At 42.0% G+C, this 14,231-nt stretch overlaps 7 non-coding genes across 7 annotated transcripts; all 7 read left to right on the top strand.

The window, feature by feature from the left end:
• The first annotated feature begins 1,297 nt into the window (after window positions 1-1,297).
• LOC149974717 (U1 spliceosomal RNA) lies at window positions 1,298-1,461 on the top strand. Its single transcript, XR_016489192.1, has one exon. It is a non-coding gene; the product is annotated as a U1 spliceosomal RNA (small nuclear RNA).
• A 1,730-nt stretch (window positions 1,462-3,191) lies between these two features.
• LOC149974716 (U1 spliceosomal RNA) lies at window positions 3,192-3,355 on the top strand. Its single transcript, XR_016489191.1, has one exon. It is a non-coding gene; the product is annotated as a U1 spliceosomal RNA (small nuclear RNA).
• Window positions 3,356-5,085: 1,730 nt separating this feature from the next.
• Window positions 5,086-5,249, top strand: LOC149974715 (U1 spliceosomal RNA). The gene has a single exon (XR_016489190.1). It is a non-coding gene; the product is annotated as a U1 spliceosomal RNA (small nuclear RNA).
• A 1,730-nt stretch (window positions 5,250-6,979) lies between these two features.
• LOC149974714 (U1 spliceosomal RNA) lies at window positions 6,980-7,143 on the top strand. The gene has a single exon (XR_016489189.1). It is a non-coding gene; the product is annotated as a U1 spliceosomal RNA (small nuclear RNA).
• Window positions 7,144-8,873: 1,730 nt separating this feature from the next.
• On the top strand, window positions 8,874-9,037 carry LOC149974713 (U1 spliceosomal RNA). The gene has a single exon (XR_016489188.1). It is a non-coding gene; the product is annotated as a U1 spliceosomal RNA (small nuclear RNA).
• A 1,730-nt stretch (window positions 9,038-10,767) lies between these two features.
• On the top strand, window positions 10,768-10,931 carry LOC149974712 (U1 spliceosomal RNA). The gene has a single exon (XR_016489186.1). It is a non-coding gene; the product is annotated as a U1 spliceosomal RNA (small nuclear RNA).
• Window positions 10,932-12,661: 1,730 nt separating this feature from the next.
• On the top strand, window positions 12,662-12,825 carry LOC149974711 (U1 spliceosomal RNA). The gene has a single exon (XR_016489185.1). It is a non-coding gene; the product is annotated as a U1 spliceosomal RNA (small nuclear RNA).
• The last annotated feature ends 1,406 nt before the right edge of the window (window positions 12,826-14,231 follow it).

The raw sequence follows: 14,231 nt of genomic DNA, 5'->3' as shown, positions 1-14,231 counted from the left end.
GTCATTTCCCTGCTCAACCATTACCATGCCACAGACATTTCCCTGGTCAACCATTACCATGCCACAGACATTTCCCTGGTCAATCATTACCATGCCACAAACATTTCCCTGGTCAACCATTACCATGCCACAGACATTTCCCTGGTCAACCATTACCACGCCACAGTCATGTCCCTGGTCAAACATTACCATTCCACAAACATTTCCCTGGTCAACCATGCCACAGACATTTCCCTGGTCAATCATTACCATTCCACAGGCATTTCCCTGGTCAACCATTACCATGCCACAGTCATGTCCCTGGTCAAACATTACCATTCCACAGACATTTCCCTGGTCAACCATTACCTTGACAACAGACATGTCCCTGGTCCACTTATTTCCTGATGAAATCAGTCAATAAGATGGATTCTGTTGTTCCAAGATGCAGATCCATTCCACAGACATTTCTGCAGGTTTCTTTTTTTGCAGTGAGAATGTGTAGTGAGGTATTCTGCCAAAAATGTATTTAGGCATATTAAAACACTTCAGTTTAACCCTGATCGCGAGTATCATCCTGTCAATTTACAGATACAATTACAAATACGAGTATGGCCATGTCACTGTACATAGATCTTTCTATTTTCATGTTCTACTGTGTTATTGACTACGTTTGTTTACGTGTAACTCTGTGTTGTTGTTTTTGTTGCACTGCTGTGCTTTATCTTGGCCAGGTCGCAGTTTGTAAATGAGAACTTGTTCCCAACTAGCCTACCTGGTGAAATAAAACAATTAATTAAAAACCACCCATTGTAGCTACTACCGTGTCTTGTTGATGAAGTAGTAGGCTACTGTTTCTCCTCCATATCTGTGGGTCGTATGCCGCCACCCTGTGGTCGATGGTGGAATCATATTTTACTGAGAGCAGAAAACAAGCGTGATGAAACTATTCCTACAACGTCTGGAACGCTACAAAACACCAGAAATAAATGGTGTCTTTCGGTTGGCTGTGTGCACGAATGTGATTTCAGCATTTTGGTACATCGCCTACTTGTGTGTTACCAGACCAACATTTAGACCAAAAATGCAATGTATTTAGAATTTCTACCGTGTTGCTTGATGGGAAAATAGTCGGTCCGTGATATAATATAGTAAAACAAAATGTATTGCTTTTTTCTTCGCCTTGTCCGCAATTGTATTCGTAAACGTCATTAAACCCTGTTCAATATGATGTGGTATTATCAGTAGTAGAAGTGGTAACCGTGAGTCAAACACCTTTGTCCTGGAAGGAGTCCTCCTCTACCAACATGTACAACTCATACTTACCTGGCAAGGGAGACACCGTGATCACGAAGGCGGTTCACCCAGGGCGAGGCTCAGCCATTGCACTCCGGCTGTGCTGACCCCTGCGAATTTCTCAAATGTGGAAATCTCGATTGCATAATTTCTGGTAGTGGGGGACTGCGTTCGCGCTCTCCCCTGATCTTGATGTTAAAAATAATTTAGGGACGTATTTAATTACCTGTGTTTTAACTCGCTCTTCTATTGAGTCTCGTGTTGAGAAGGACATTTGTCAACATTTGCATGTTCTTATCAGATGAATGGCTATAGAATGTAGGGTCTGTTTATGAGTCAACTAAGGCCTCAGAGATACATTTTGTCTTCTGATAACCCGGATGTGTGTGATATGTTATTGTAGCACTGGTGATTATGCCTGTCATGTCCTGATAATGTCAAGGAAAAGGCCTACTTGTGAATGGATCATTTTGTGCCCTCAGGACGTAATGTGGATTGAGGTATTTTATTTGCTAGATTATTAAATCATTTATAGGACAGTTTGTCATTTAAGACCACAGTAAATGTCAACCATTACCATGCCACAGTCATTGCCCTGGTCAACCATTACCATTCCACAGTCATTTCCCTGCTCAACCATTACCATGCCACAGACATTTCCCTGGTCAACCATTACCATGCCACAGACATTTCCCTGGTCAATCATTACCATGCCACAAACATTTCCCTGGTCAACCATTACCATGCCACAGACATTTCCCTGGTCAACCATTACCACGCCACAGTCATGTCCCTGGTCAAACATTACCATTCCACAAACATTTCCCTGGTCAACCATGCCACAGACATTTCCCTGGTCAATCATTACCATTCCACAGGCATTTCCCTGGTCAACCATTACCATGCCACAGTCATGTCCCTGGTCAAACATTACCATTCCACAGACATTTCCCTGGTCAACCATTACCTTGACAACAGACATGTCCCTGGTCCACTTATTTCCTGATGAAATCAGTCAATAAGATGGATTCTGTTGTTCCAAGATGCAGATCCATTCCACAGACATTTCTGCAGGTTTCTTTTTTTGCAGTGAGAATGTGTAGTGAGGTATTCTGCCAAAAATGTATTTAGGCATATTAAAACACTTCAGTTTAACCCTGATCGCGAGTATCATCCTGTCAATTTACAGATACAATTACAAATACGAGTATGGCCATGTCACTGTACATAGATCTTTCTATTTTCATGTTCTACTGTGTTATTGACTACGTTTGTTTACGTGTAACTCTGTGTTGTTGTTTTTGTTGCACTGCTGTGCTTTATCTTGGCCAGGTCGCAGTTTGTAAATGAGAACTTGTTCCCAACTAGCCTACCTGGTGAAATAAAACAATTAATTAAAAACCACCCATTGTAGCTACTACCGTGTCTTGTTGATGAAGTAGTAGGCTACTGTTTCTCCTCCATATCTGTGGGTCGTATGCCGCCACCCTGTGGTCGATGGTGGAATCATATTTTACTGAGAGCAGAAAACAAGCGTGATGAAACTATTCCTACAACGTCTGGAACGCTACAAAACACCAGAAATAAATGGTGTCTTTCGGTTGGCTGTGTGCACGAATGTGATTTCAGCATTTTGGTACATCGCCTACTTGTGTGTTACCAGACCAACATTTAGACCAAAAATGCAATGTATTTAGAATTTCTACCGTGTTGCTTGATGGGAAAATAGTCGGTCCGTGATATAATATAGTAAAACAAAATGTATTGCTTTTTTCTTCGCCTTGTCCGCAATTGTATTCGTAAACGTCATTAAACCCTGTTCAATATGATGTGGTATTATCAGTAGTAGAAGTGGTAACCGTGAGTCAAACACCTTTGTCCTGGAAGGAGTCCTCCTCTACCAACATGTACAACTCATACTTACCTGGCAAGGGAGACACCGTGATCACGAAGGCGGTTCACCCAGGGCGAGGCTCAGCCATTGCACTCCGGCTGTGCTGACCCCTGCGAATTTCTCAAATGTGGAAATCTCGATTGCATAATTTCTGGTAGTGGGGGACTGCGTTCGCGCTCTCCCCTGATCTTGATGTTAAAAATAATTTAGGGACGTATTTAATTACCTGTGTTTTAACTCGCTCTTCTATTGAGTCTCGTGTTGAGAAGGACATTTGTCAACATTTGCATGTTCTTATCAGATGAATGGCTATAGAATGTAGGGTCTGTTTATGAGTCAACTAAGGCCTCAGAGATACATTTTGTCTTCTGATAACCCGGATGTGTGTGATATGTTATTGTAGCACTGGTGATTATGCCTGTCATGTCCTGATAATGTCAAGGAAAAGGCCTACTTGTGAATGGATCATTTTGTGCCCTCAGGACGTAATGTGGATTGAGGTATTTTATTTGCTAGATTATTAAATCATTTATAGGACAGTTTGTCATTTAAGACCACAGTAAATGTCAACCATTACCATGCCACAGTCATTGCCCTGGTCAACCATTACCATTCCACAGTCATTTCCCTGCTCAACCATTACCATGCCACAGACATTTCCCTGGTCAACCATTACCATGCCACAGACATTTCCCTGGTCAATCATTACCATGCCACAAACATTTCCCTGGTCAACCATTACCATGCCACAGACATTTCCCTGGTCAACCATTACCACGCCACAGTCATGTCCCTGGTCAAACATTACCATTCCACAAACATTTCCCTGGTCAACCATGCCACAGACATTTCCCTGGTCAATCATTACCATTCCACAGGCATTTCCCTGGTCAACCATTACCATGCCACAGTCATGTCCCTGGTCAAACATTACCATTCCACAGACATTTCCCTGGTCAACCATTACCTTGACAACAGACATGTCCCTGGTCCACTTATTTCCTGATGAAATCAGTCAATAAGATGGATTCTGTTGTTCCAAGATGCAGATCCATTCCACAGACATTTCTGCAGGTTTCTTTTTTTGCAGTGAGAATGTGTAGTGAGGTATTCTGCCAAAAATGTATTTAGGCATATTAAAACACTTCAGTTTAACCCTGATCGCGAGTATCATCCTGTCAATTTACAGATACAATTACAAATACGAGTATGGCCATGTCACTGTACATAGATCTTTCTATTTTCATGTTCTACTGTGTTATTGACTACGTTTGTTTACGTGTAACTCTGTGTTGTTGTTTTTGTCGCACTGCTGTGCTTTATCTTGGCCAGGTCGCAGTTTGTAAATGAGAACTTGTTCCCAACTAGCCTACCTGGTGAAATAAAACAATTAATTAAAAACCACCCATTGTAGCTACTACCGTGTCTTGTTGATGAAGTAGTAGGCTACTGTTTCTCCTCCATATCTGTGGGTCGTATGCCGCCACCCTGTGGTCGATGGTGGAATCATATTTTACTGAGAGCAGAAAACAAGCGTGATGAAACTATTCCTACAACGTCTGGAACGCTACAAAACACCAGAAATAAATGGTGTCTTTCGGTTGGCTGTGTGCACGAATGTGATTTCAGCATTTTGGTACATCGCCTACTTGTGTGTTACCAGACCAACATTTAGACCAAAAATGCAATGTATTTAGAATTTCTACCGTGTTGCTTGATGGGAAAATAGTCGGTCCGTGATATAATATAGTAAAACAAAATGTATTGCTTTTTTCTTCGCCTTGTCCGCAATTGTATTCGTAAACGTCATTAAACCCTGTTCAATATGATGTGGTATTATCAGTAGTAGAAGTGGTAACCGTGAGTCAAACACCTTTGTCCTGGAAGGAGTCCTCCTCTACCAACGTGTACAACTCATACTTACCTGGCAAGGGAGACACCGTGATCACGAAGGCGGTTCACCCAGGGCGAGGCTCAGCCATTGCACTCCGGCTGTGCTGACCCCTGCGAATTTCTCAAATGTGGAAATCTCGATTGCATAATTTCTGGTAGTGGGGGACTGCGTTCGCGCTCTCCCCTGATCTTGATGTTAAAAATAATTTAGGGACGTATTTAATTACCTGTGTTTTAACTCGCTCTTCTATTGAGTCTCGTGTTGAGAAGGACATTTGTCAACATTTGCATGTTCTTATCAGATGAATGGCTATAGAATGTAGGGTCTGTTTATGAGTCAACTAAGGCCTCAGAGATACATTTTGTCTTCTGATAACCCGGATGTGTGTGATATGTTATTGTAGCACTGGTGATTATGCCTGTCATGTCCTGATAATGTCAAGGAAAAGGCCTACTTGTGAATGGATCATTTTGTGCCCTCAGGACGTAATGTGGATTGAGGTATTTTATTTGCTAGATTATTAAATCATTTATAGGACAGTTTGTCATTTAAGACCACAGTAAATGTCAACCATTACCATGCCACAGTCATTGCCCTGGTCAACCATTACCATTCCACAGTCATTTCCCTGCTCAACCATTACCATGCCACAGACATTTCCCTGGTCAACCATTACCATGCCACAGACATTTCCCTGGTCAATCATTACCATGCCACAAACATTTCCCTGGTCAACCATTACCATGCCACAGACATTTCCCTGGTCAACCATTACCACGCCACAGTCATGTCCCTGGTCAAACATTACCATTCCACAAACATTTCCCTGGTCAACCATGCCACAGACATTTCCCTGGTCAATCATTACCATTCCACAGGCATTTCCCTGGTCAACCATTACCATGCCACAGTCATGTCCCTGGTCAAACATTACCATTCCACAGACATTTCCCTGGTCAACCATTACCTTGACAACAGACATGTCCCTGGTCCACTTATTTCCTGATGAAATCAGTCAATAAGATGGATTCTGTTGTTCCAAGATGCAGATCCATTCCACAGACATTTCTGCAGGTTTCTTTTTTTGCAGTGAGAATGTGTAGTGAGGTATTCTGCCAAAAATGTATTTAGGCATATTAAAACACTTCAGTTTAACCCTGATCGCGAGTATCATCCTGTCAATTTACAGATACAATTACAAATACGAGTATGGCCATGTCACTGTACATAGATCTTTCTATTTTCATGTTCTACTGTGTTATTGACTACGTTTGTTTACGTGTAACTCTGTGTTGTTGTTTTTGTTGCACTGCTGTGCTTTATCTTGGCCAGGTCGCAGTTTGTAAATGAGAACTTGTTCCCAACTAGCCTACCTGGTGAAATAAAACAATTAATTAAAAACCACCCATTGTAGCTACTACCGTGTCTTGTTGATGAAGTAGTAGGCTACTGTTTCTCCTCCATATCTGTGGGTCGTATGCCGCCACCCTGTGGTCGATGGTGGAATCATATTTTACTGAGAGCAGAAAACAAGCGTGATGAAACTATTCCTACAACGTCTGGAACGCTACAAAACACCAGAAATAAATGGTGTCTTTCGGTTGGCTGTGTGCACGAATGTGATTTCAGCATTTTGGTACATCGCCTACTTGTGTGTTACCAGACCAACATTTAGACCAAAAATGCAATGTATTTAGAATTTCTACCGTGTTGCTTGATGGGAAAATAGTCGGTCCGTGATATAATATAGTAAAACAAAATGTATTGCTTTTTTCTTCGCCTTGTCCGCAATTGTATTCGTAAACGTCATTAAACCCTGTTCAATATGATGTGGTATTATCAGTAGTAGAAGTGGTAACCGTGAGTCAAACACCTTTGTCCTGGAAGGAGTCCTCCTCTACCAACATGTACAACTCATACTTACCTGGCAAGGGAGACACCGTGATCACGAAGGCGGTTCACCCAGGGCGAGGCTCAGCCATTGCACTCCGGCTGTGCTGACCCCTGCGAATTTCTCAAATGTGGAAATCTCGATTGCATAATTTCTGGTAGTGGGGGACTGCGTTCGCGCTCTCCCCTGATCTTGATGTTAAAAATAATTTAGGGACGTATTTAATTACCTGTGTTTTAACTCGCTCTTCTATTGAGTCTCGTGTTGAGAAGGACATTTGTCAACATTTGCATGTTCTTATCAGATGAATGGCTATAGAATGTAGGGTCTGTTTATGAGTCAACTAAGGCCTCAGAGATACATTTTGTCTTCTGATAACCCGGATGTGTGTGATATGTTATTGTAGCACTGGTGATTATGCCTGTCATGTCCTGATAATGTCAAGGAAAAGGCCTACTTGTGAATGGATCATTTTGTGCCCTCAGGACGTAATGTGGATTGAGGTATTTTATTTGCTAGATTATTAAATCATTTATAGGACAGTTTGTCATTTAAGACCACAGTAAATGTCAACCATTACCATGCCACAGTCATTGCCCTGGTCAACCATTACCATTCCACAGTCATTTCCCTGCTCAACCATTACCATGCCACAGACATTTCCCTGGTCAACCATTACCATGCCACAGACATTTCCCTGGTCAATCATTACCATGCCACAAACATTTCCCTGGTCAACCATTACCATGCCACAGACATTTCCCTGGTCAACCATTACCACGCCACAGTCATGTCCCTGGTCAAACATTACCATTCCACAAACATTTCCCTGGTCAACCATGCCACAGACATTTCCCTGGTCAATCATTACCATTCCACAGGCATTTCCCTGGTCAACCATTACCATGCCACAGTCATGTCCCTGGTCAAACATTACCATTCCACAGACATTTCCCTGGTCAACCATTACCTTGACAACAGACATGTCCCTGGTCCACTTATTTCCTGATGAAATCAGTCAATAAGATGGATTCTGTTGTTCCAAGATGCAGATCCATTCCACAGACATTTCTGCAGGTTTCTTTTTTTGCAGTGAGAATGTGTAGTGAGGTATTCTGCCAAAAATGTATTTAGGCATATTAAAACACTTCAGTTTAACCCTGATCGCGAGTATCATCCTGTCAATTTACAGATACAATTACAAATACGAGTATGGCCATGTCACTGTACATAGATCTTTCTATTTTCATGTTCTACTGTGTTATTGACTACGTTTGTTTACGTGTAACTCTGTGTTGTTGTTTTTGTCGCACTGCTGTGCTTTATCTTGGCCAGGTCGCAGTTTGTAAATGAGAACTTGTTCCCAACTAGCCTACCTGGTGAAATAAAACAATTAATTAAAAACCACCCATTGTAGCTACTACCGTGTCTTGTTGATGAAGTAGTAGGCTACTGTTTCTCCTCCATATCTGTGGGTCGTATGCCGCCACCCTGTGGTCGATGGTGGAATCATATTTTACTGAGAGCAGAAAACAAGCGTGATGAAACTATTCCTACAACGTCTGGAACGCTACAAAACACCAGAAATAAATGGTGTCTTTCGGTTGGCTGTGTGCACGAATGTGATTTCAGCATTTTGGTACATCGCCTACTTGTGTGTTACCAGACCAACATTTAGACCAAAAATGCAATGTATTTAGAATTTCTACCGTGTTGCTTGATGGGAAAATAGTCGGTCCGTGATATAATATAGTAAAACAAAATGTATTGCTTTTTTCTTCGCCTTGTCCGCAATTGTATTCGTAAACGTCATTAAACCCTGTTCAATATGATGTGGTATTATCAGTAGTAGAAGTGGTAACCGTGAGTCAAACACCTTTGTCCTGGAAGGAGTCCTCCTCTACCAACGTGTACAACTCATACTTACCTGGCAAGGGAGACACCGTGATCACGAAGGCGGTTCACCCAGGGCGAGGCTCAGCCATTGCACTCCGGCTGTGCTGACCCCTGCGAATTTCTCAAATGTGGAAATCTCGATTGCATAATTTCTGGTAGTGGGGGACTGCGTTCGCGCTCTCCCCTGATCTTGATGTTAAAAATAATTTAGGGACGTATTTAATTACCTGTGTTTTAACTCGCTCTTCTATTGAGTCTCGTGTTGAGAAGGACATTTGTCAACATTTGCATGTTCTTATCAGATGAATGGCTATAGAATGTAGGGTCTGTTTATGAGTCAACTAAGGCCTCAGAGATACATTTTGTCTTCTGATAACCCGGATGTGTGTGATATGTTATTGTAGCACTGGTGATTATGCCTGTCATGTCCTGATAATGTCAAGGAAAAGGCCTACTTGTGAATGGATCATTTTGTGCCCTCAGGACGTAATGTGGATTGAGGTATTTTATTTGCTAGATTATTAAATCATTTATAGGACAGTTTGTCATTTAAGACCACAGTAAATGTCAACCATTACCATGCCACAGTCATTGCCCTGGTCAACCATTACCATTCCACAGTCATTTCCCTGCTCAACCATTACCATGCCACAGACATTTCCCTGGTCAACCATTACCATGCCACAGACATTTCCCTGGTCAATCATTACCATGCCACAAACATTTCCCTGGTCAACCATTACCATGCCACAGACATTTCCCTGGTCAACCATTACCACGCCACAGTCATGTCCCTGGTCAAACATTACCATTCCACAAACATTTCCCTGGTCAACCATGCCACAGACATTTCCCTGGTCAATCATTACCATTCCACAGGCATTTCCCTGGTCAACCATTACCATGCCACAGTCATGTCCCTGGTCAAACATTACCATTCCACAGACATTTCCCTGGTCAACCATTACCTTGACAACAGACATGTCCCTGGTCCACTTATTTCCTGATGAAATCAGTCAATAAGATGGATTCTGTTGTTCCAAGATGCAGATCCATTCCACAGACATTTCTGCAGGTTTCTTTTTTTGCAGTGAGAATGTGTAGTGAGGTATTCTGCCAAAAATGTATTTAGGCATATTAAAACACTTCAGTTTAACCCTGATCGCGAGTATCATCCTGTCAATTTACAGATACAATTACAAATACGAGTATGGCCATGTCACTGTACATAGATCTTTCTATTTTCATGTTCTACTGTGTTATTGACTACGTTTGTTTACGTGTAACTCTGTGTTGTTGTTTTTGTCGCACTGCTGTGCTTTATCTTGGCCAGGTCGCAGTTTGTAAATGAGAACTTGTTCCCAACTAGCCTACCTGGTGAAATAAAACAATTAATTAAAAACCACCCATTGTAGCTACTACCGTGTCTTGTTGATGAAGTAGTAGGCTACTGTTTCTCCTCCATATCTGTGGGTCGTATGCCGCCACCCTGTGGTCGATGGTGGAATCATATTTTACTGAGAGCAGAAAACAAGCGTGATGAAACTATTCCTACAACGTCTGGAACGCTACAAAACACCAGAAATAAATGGTGTCTTTCGGTTGGCTGTGTGCACGAATGTGATTTCAGCATTTTGGTACATCGCCTACTTGTGTGTTACCAGACCAACATTTAGACCAAAAATGCAATGTATTTAGAATTTCTACCGTGTTGCTTGATGGGAAAATAGTCGGTCCGTGATATAATATAGTAAAACAAAATGTATTGCTTTTTTCTTCGCCTTGTCCGCAATTGTATTCGTAAACGTCATTAAACCCTGTTCAATATGATGTGGTATTATCAGTAGTAGAAGTGGTAACCGTGAGTCAAACACCTTTGTCCTGGAAGGAGTCCTCCTCTACCAACGTGTACAACTCATACTTACCTGGCAAGGGAGACACCGTGATCACGAAGGCGGTTCACCCAGGGCGAGGCTCAGCCATTGCACTCCGGCTGTGCTGACCCCTGCGAATTTCTCAAATGTGGAAATCTCGATTGCATAATTTCTGGTAGTGGGGGACTGCGTTCGCGCTCTCCCCTGATCTTGATGTTAAAAATAATTTAGGGACGTATTTAATTACCTGTGTTTTAACTCGCTCTTCTATTGAGTCTCGTGTTGAGAAGGACATTTGTCAACATTTGCATGTTCTTATCAGATGAATGGCTATAGAATGTAGGGTCTGTTTATGAGTCAACTAAGGCCTCAGAGATACATTTTGTCTTCTGATAACCCGGATGTGTGTGATATGTTATTGTAGCACTGGTGATTATGCCTGTCATGTCCTGATAATGTCAAGGAAAAGGCCTACTTGTGAATGGATCATTTTGTGCCCTCAGGACGTAATGTGGATTGAGGTATTTTATTTGCTAGATTATTAAATCATTTATAGGACAGTTTGTCATTTAAGACCACAGTAAATGTCAACCATTACCATGCCACAGTCATTGCCCTGGTCAACCATTACCATTCCACAGTCATTTCCCTGCTCAACCATTACCATGCCACAGACATTTCCCTGGTCAACCATTACCATGCCACAGACATTTCCCTGGTCAATCATTACCATGCCACAAACATTTCCCTGGTCAACCATTACCATGCCACAGACATTTCCCTGGTCAACCATTACCACGCCACAGTCATGTCCCTGGTCAAACATTACCATTCCACAAACATTTCCCTGGTCAACCATGCCACAGACATTTCCCTGGTCAATCATTACCATTCCACAGGCATTTCCCTGGTCAACCATTACCATGCCACAGTCATGTCCCTGGTCAAACATTACCATTCCACAGACATTTCCCTGGTCAACCATTACCTTGACAACAGACATGTCCCTGGTCCACTTATTTCCTGATGAAATCAGTCAATAAGATGGATTCTGTTGTTCCAAGATGCAGATCCATTCCACAGACATTTCTGCAGGTTTCTTTTTTTGCAGTGAGAATGTGTAGTGAGGTATTCTGCCAAAAATGTATTTAGGCATATTAAAACACTTCAGTTTAACCCTGATCGCGAGTATCATCCTGTCAATTTACAGATACAATTACAAATACGAGTATGGCCATGTCACTGTACATAGATCTTTCTATTTTCATGTTCTACTGTGTTATTGACTACGTTTGTTTACGTGTAACTCTGTGTTGTTGTTTTTGTCGCACTGCTGTGCTTTATCTTGGCCAGGTCGCAGTTTGTAAATGAGAACTTGTTCCCAACTAGCCTACCTGGTGAAATAAAACAATTAATTAAAAACCACCCATTGTAGCTACTACCGTGTCTTGTTGATGAAGTAGTAGGCTACTGTTTCTCCTCCATATCTGTGGGTCGTATGCCGCCACCCTGTGGTCGATGGTGGAATCATATTTTACTGAGAGCAGAAAACAAGCGTGATGAAACTATTCCTACAACGTCTGGAACGCTACAAAACACCAGAAATAAATGGTGTCTTTCGGTTGGCTGTGTGCACGAATGTGATTTCAGCATTTTGGTACATCGCCTATTTGTGTGTTACCAGACCAACATTTAGACCAAAAATGCAATGTATTTAGAATTTCTACCGTGTTGCTTGATGGGAAAATAGTCGGTCCGTGATATAATATAGTAAAACAAAATGTATTGCTTTTTTCTTCGCCTTGTCCGCAATTGTATTCGTAAACGTCATTAAACCCTGTTCAATATGATGTGGTATTATCAGTAGTAGAAGTGGTAACCGTGAGTCAAACACCTTTGTCCTGGAAGGAGTCCTCCTCTACCAACGTGTACAACTCATACTTACCTGGCAAGGGAGACACCGTGATCACGAAGGCGGTTCACCCAGGGCGAGGCTCAGCCATTGCACTCCGGCTGTGCTGACCCCTGCGAATTTCTCAAATGTGGAAATCTCGATTGCATAATTTCTGGTAGTGGGGGACTGCGTTCGCGCTCTCCCCTGATCTTGATGTTAAAAATAATTTAGGGACGTATTTAATTACCTGTGTTTTAACTCGCTCTTCTATTGAGTCTCGTGTTGAGAAGGACATTTGTCAACATTTGCATGTTCTTATCAGATGAATGGCTATAGAATGTAGGGTCTGTTTATGAGTCAACTAAGGCCTCAGAGATACATTTTGTCTTCTGATAACCCGGATGTGTGTGATATGTTATTGTAGCACTGGTGATTATGCCTGTCATGTCCTGATAATGTCAAGGAAAAGGCCTACTTGTGAATGGATCATTTTGTGCCCTCAGGACGTAATGTGGATTGAGGTATTTTATTTGCTAGATTATTAAATCATTTATAGGACAGTTTGTCATTTAAGACCACAGTAAATGTCAACCATTACCATGCCACAGTCATTGCCCTGGTCAACCATTACCATTCCACAGTCATTTCCCTGCTCAACCATTACCATGCCACAGACATTTCCCTGGTCAACCATTACCATGCCACAGACATTTCCCTGGTCAATCATTACCATGCCACAAACATTTCCCTGGTCAACCATTACCATGCCACAGACATTTCCCTGGTCAACCATTACCACGCCACAGTCATGTCCCTGGTCAAACATTACCATTCCACAAACATTTCCCTGGTCAACCATGCCACAGACATTTCCCTGGTCAATCATTACCATTCCACAGGCATTTCCCTGGTCAACCATTACCATGCCACAGTCATGTCCCTGGTCAAACATTACCATTCCACAGACATTTCCCTGGTCAACCATTACCTTGACAACAGACATGTCCCTGGTCCACTTATTTCCTGATGAAATCAGTCAATAAGATGGATTCTGTTGTTCCAAGATGCAGATCCATTCCACAGACATTTCTGCAGGTTTCTTTTTTTGCAGTGAGAATGTGTAGTGAGGTATTCTGCCAAAAATGTATTTAGGCATATTAAAACACTTCAGTTTAACCCTGATCGCGAGTATCATCCTGTCAATTTACAGATACAATTACAAATACGAGTATGGCCATGTCACTGTACATAGATCTTTCTATTTTCATGTTCTACTGTGTTATTGACTACGTTTGTTTACGTGTAACTCTGTGTTGTTGTTTTTGTCGCACTGCTGTGCTTTATCTTGGCCAGGTCGCAGTTTGTAAATGAGAACTTGTTCCCAACTAGCCTACCTGGTGAAATAAAACAATTAATTAAAAACCACCCATTGTAGCTACTACCGTGTCTTGTTGATGAAGTAGTAGGCTACTGTTTCTCCTCCATATCTGTGGGTCGTATGCCGCCACCCTGTGGTCGATGGTGGAATCATATTTTACTGAGAGCAGAAAACAAGCGTGATGAAACTATTCCTACAACGTCTGGAACGCTACAAAACACCAGAAATAAATGGT

This window comes from Oncorhynchus mykiss, chromosome 19, assembly GCF_057628025.1.
Source record: "Oncorhynchus mykiss isolate SJ-2025 chromosome 19, ASM5762802v1, whole genome shotgun sequence".
NCBI lineage: Eukaryota > Metazoa > Chordata > Actinopteri > Salmoniformes > Salmonidae > Oncorhynchus > Oncorhynchus mykiss.
The sequence above is the reverse complement of the archived record's forward strand: the minus strand, read 5'-3'. Positions and strand labels throughout refer to the sequence as shown.